Source organism: Bison bison, unplaced genomic scaffold (assembly GCF_000754665.1).
Source record: "Bison bison bison isolate TAMUID 2011002044 unplaced genomic scaffold, Bison_UMD1.0 scf7180017860782, whole genome shotgun sequence".
Taxonomy (NCBI): Eukaryota; Metazoa; Chordata; class Mammalia; order Artiodactyla; family Bovidae; genus Bison; species Bison bison.
In genome coordinates, this window is record NW_011491354.1 from 7,542 (window position 1) to 12,191 (window position 4,650).

Here is a 4,650-nt window from a genome sequence, read left to right on the forward strand (position 1 = left end):
TGTCTTTGTCCCATCAGAAGAATCTGAAGGGTTAAGGGATTTGCAAGAGTGGGAGAAGCTTGGTCCTTCCCAGGCCTGAGAAACAGGAGTAGTCAGAAGGGAATTTTTTAGGATGTTCAGGAGTGGGGAAGCTTGGTTCCCTCTCCACTGAGAGATCAGCTTCCTTAGAAGGGGATTCTTCAGAATGTTAGGGCAGTTTTTGATCCTTCAGGCTTTTGAATATAGAAGAAAGAGCTGGACCAAAGGGAACCTCAGAATGCTTTCCTAGAGATCCTGTGGATATGAAAGGCCGAGTAGGGGTCATCTAGGAAATCTGATGGAGAGACACAGAGAGGGACAGGAGACAGGGAGTCAATAGAACGGAAGGAAATTTGGAGTCTTTCCCGTCTTTTGGCAAAACCTAGCGTGCCACTCAGAGGCCATTTTTGGGGTTCCCCCATTTGTATTGGAGCCAGGCCTTTTGGAGGGTCAAAATTTTCCAGTTTATGACAATGTAGCCAAGGGTTGCGTGTGAGAGAGCCTTCTGGGATATAACAGAAACCACTCTTAACCTACCTACCACAGAATGCGAGTACTGAGAGTCACTGGCTGACCAAAAGGCGTCCCTTTTTCCCCAGTGGTCTCTCCGAGCGACTGATGGCACAGAATGGCCGAGTGACCCAACAGTCGTGTCCCACAGTGAGAGGTGACCGCTGAGAACCCTGAAGCTAAGTCATCACGTGACACCGGCAGAGATAGACAGAGATTCCCTGCAGCAAGCAGGTGACTCACCATTTGGTGATTCCCTGAAACCTGGAAGGCACTCTTGGGATGGCTCAGAGGCAACACCCAGGCTCCTGTAAATCAGTCCAGATCAAAAGGGAAAGAAGTGAAAGTGACAGGGAAGAAAGCTGAGGAATCTGCGTTACAATATATACAGGAGGCGGTGGTCCAGGGACAGTGGTCTCTGTTTTGCTTCAACCACTATGTGCCTGACATGGTGGACGGAAGTTGTCTTGTCCCAATAAAAACTCAGGACTTCAAAGCTTGAGTGAGCTTCTTTGGCTGGCAATACTGTTTTCTGTCACACTGATATGCCAGGAGGGCAATGGGTCCCTTGGGATGATCATTATGGGTAAGTTCAAACAAACCCGTTCAGAAGTTAAGAAGCTTATCAAGTCTTAGAAGCTTATCAAGTCCAAAGAAGCAGCATTTCAGAAAAGAGAGACAGAACAAACACGGACTGTGCCTCTTACCTTGGAACGAGTCATTTCTGACTCCTTGCTTTCCTCTTCCTCTGGGATTCCTTCTCAGGTAACATCAGTCTTGGGAACCCCTGAATGTTGAAAATAGGCTGTTCAATACTTAGAAAAACGCACCGAGCTCCCTATAACACAGCCCCACACAAAGGGAGGATCTCAACAGGCACAAAACACAATCCTCTACGGCCACGGACACAGCAGGGATTCTGGAACACAGAATCAAACGAGGTGTTTTTAGTTTTATTCTTTTCTTCAGAACTCGCGGCCCTTCCTGTGAAAACCACACGTTCTAGGCTGACCCTCCCCTTCAAACCTTAAGCGAGACCCTGACCAAACTCCATACAGAGTTGGAGTGGATCAGGGACCTAGGGGTTGGGCAATGCAGGACTTTAAGCAGCGGTCTCTACAAGTTAGAAGGCAGAACTGCCAGAGAAGGACATGGACTCTGCTGCTAAGTCACTTCAGTCGTGTCCGACTCTGTGTGACCCCATAGACGGCAGCCCACCAGGCTCTCCCGACCCTGGGATTCTCCAGGCAAGAACACTGGAGTGGGTTGCCATTTCCTTCTCCAATGCAGGAAAGTGAAAAGTAAAAGTAAAAGTCACTCAGTCATGTCTGACTCTTAGGGACCCCATGGACTGCAGCCCACCAGGCTCCTCCATCCATGGGATTTTCCAGGCAAGAGTACTGGAGTGGGGTGCCATTGCCTTCACCGACATGGACTCTAGAACGGTATTAACAGGAAGCGGACGTGAGCCCCAGGGACCCGGCAGCTAAGCTAACCGATTTCAGAACTTCTCACGGCTATGCGAGGACACACTGGAGATGGGAAAATGGGGACGGTAGTTTGAACGTCCACAGAAACCCCGGAAACCCACGTGTGAAGGACAGCAGGCTGTGGGACTAGGAAATCCGGATTTTAAACAAACAAACAAATAAACTCACCAGACCTCTCTGTCGCTCATTTAAACTCAATTCCGGGTCTGCAGGATACTGCGCACGCGCGGGCGGAACATCCAGTACAGAGTAAGGTGAGTGCGCTACGCCGCGGCCAACGAGAGGCGACGTTGGGACGAGGCCGGAAGCGCAGGTACGTAGGGGCGGGGCCAGTGGGGACGGAGCCTTGCCTCCCCTCACCCACGCCCCTGTGAGTTTTGGGTCTGTTGGTCCATCCGTTCGGCTGTGCTTCCTTTCTCTGCCTTTTGATGCCTTTAAATCTCTTCGATTTTCTCTGGAGCAGAGCTGCCTCCTGCCTATTCTAAGTTAGTGTTTCACACAACTTGAGGCAAAAGAGAAGAATTTTGAGAGCTGCCTCTATGGGAAGCCGAGATGTTTTCAACAAGTTGAAAAACGAGGAAAATTCAAAAGCCCTTTGTGTAAGTGTGTGAAGATGGGTGTCTCCTCAGTGATGAAAAGTAGAATGTAATCACTCAGATGATCCATTGGGAGGAAGCATCAGTAATTGTAACCAGAGACCTGCTTACAACAGGGCAGCTGGCTTTTCTCTTAGGAACTGATTCGGGAAAGGAAGAGGAAGACCGGAATCCAACATTGTCGTTTATAACGTAACCACAGAAATGACATACCGTTACTCCTAACAGAATCTGTTGATACACAGATTGTCTCTGTTAATTGTTGTTGCTGCTGCTGCTGAAGCCACCAATTGCCCTGCTTCTTCCAGGACTGAACAGGTTTCCAAAAAGCAGGACTTTTTGTGCTAAAACTGGGCACGAAACTAGGCAAATGGGACGCGTGGATCACATCGACTGCTCTGCACTTAGCTTCCCAAACACCCTCCCCCACTGTTGGCTTTCTTTCCTAACCTCCTCCTCTTCGCCCAGTCCTTGAAAGGATAATCTGGAGAAGAACTAACACAAGACAGGAAAAACAGTGAGAGGCCCACAGACAATTGTGTCCCAAGAGAGTACAGGTTTGTCTTTAAATGTGGTATTAGCAACTTCCCTGGTAGTCCAGTGGTTAAGACGCTGTGCTTCCACTGCAGGTTACGTGGGTTCAATCCCTGGTGGGGGAGCTATGATCTCAGAGTTGACAATTTAATCATTTCGTACACAGAAAGCATTAATCGTTGCAATATAAAGGAAAATATATTTCGAGTTAATAAGTTACTTATTAAAGAAAATGTGTTTAGGAGCTTCCCTGGCATTCCAATGGTTAAGACCCCACCTTCCGATGCAGAATTGCGGTTCCTTCCCTAGCCGTGGAACTAAGGTCCCACATCTTTGGGGTGTGAACAAAAATGAAAAGAAAATATGTTTCTTAAGTATCTGTGAGTGGGGACAAAGTCTAAGTAGAGGATATACTGATTTTCATGATAAAAGTATCAGTAGGTCAAATCTCACGGTTCCCCGCTGGAACCTCTGGTTCTGAATATGACTTTGGTCACTAAGAACTAGGAGAATATTCTCTAGGGAGTTGGCACTAAGGTGTACCTGCTATTGCAGACTACAGTGGAAATTATGCGGGAATTTCTATCAGACATTGAATCCTAACTATAAACAGGGGGTATTTGCCTCAAGATACTTTTTGAGAATTTCTATGACATTTCAGACAATGAGGTATGAAAATTTCACCTTTGTAAAATGACAGATGGAGAAATTCTTGAAAATCCCTCGCAGGTGCTTTGGCTCCATTTCTCTACTCATGAAAATAACTCATTTTTGGTAGAAACACGTCTCATGGATACAAACTATACAAGCAGACACATGAATTCCCTTCCTTTGTCAGACCTCAGTATTTACTACTGGGTCCTTGTGAGTCCCTGTCTGTCTCCAGGGACCAAAGGGACTAGAACCTTCCTCAAGCATTTCAAGAGTCCCTTTGGAGAGGATCGGTACAAACTTTTAATTGTTTTTTCATTAGCAACTGAGCAATAAAAGTTTTCACAAACAATCTCAGTTCCCCAAGCCTGTCTCACGTCGCAGCTACAGGTGTAAAGATAATTGCAGTTCTGAGGGGACGTGAGGTACACAATCACAAACCCATATCTAGGGGTCTGGCTGCCTCCCTCCTTGTCACAGGAGCAGCTTGCCATGACCAGCACCCTGAATCTAGTGTCTGGGCAATGCGAGGACATCAAGTGAGTATTTTCTGTTCCAGCCTGAGGGTGAGAATCTGCAAAAAACAGGTGCTTCAGGGAGTCTGGGTTGATGACCATACAGGAAAAAGGAAGTCTTTTGGGTCAAAATAATCTAGTGCCAAAGCAGCACTGGAAGGAGGAATAATTCAAAAATTAAATGGAGCTATTAAAGAGAGATTAGGTGCTACCAGATGTCAGCTGCCAATGCTTCCTAGTGTATCTTAGTGTAATTCTTTTTGAAAAATATTTATTTATTTGGCTGTACTGGATCTTACTTGTGGCATATGGGATCTAGTTCCCTGATCAGGGATC

General features: G+C 46.8%; 1 long non-coding RNA gene across 1 annotated transcript; it reads right to left on the minus strand.

Annotated features, from left to right (window-relative positions):
* Positions 1 to 56: 56 nt before the first annotated feature.
* LOC104982873 lies at positions 57 to 2,260 on the minus strand. The gene is made up of 3 exons (XR_824565.1): positions 2,187 to 2,260; positions 1,236 to 1,315; positions 57 to 836 (listed from the first exon to the last, which is right to left on the minus strand). It is a non-coding gene; the product is annotated as an uncharacterized LOC104982873 (long non-coding RNA).
* Between the last annotated feature and the right edge of the window lie 2,390 nt (positions 2,261 to 4,650).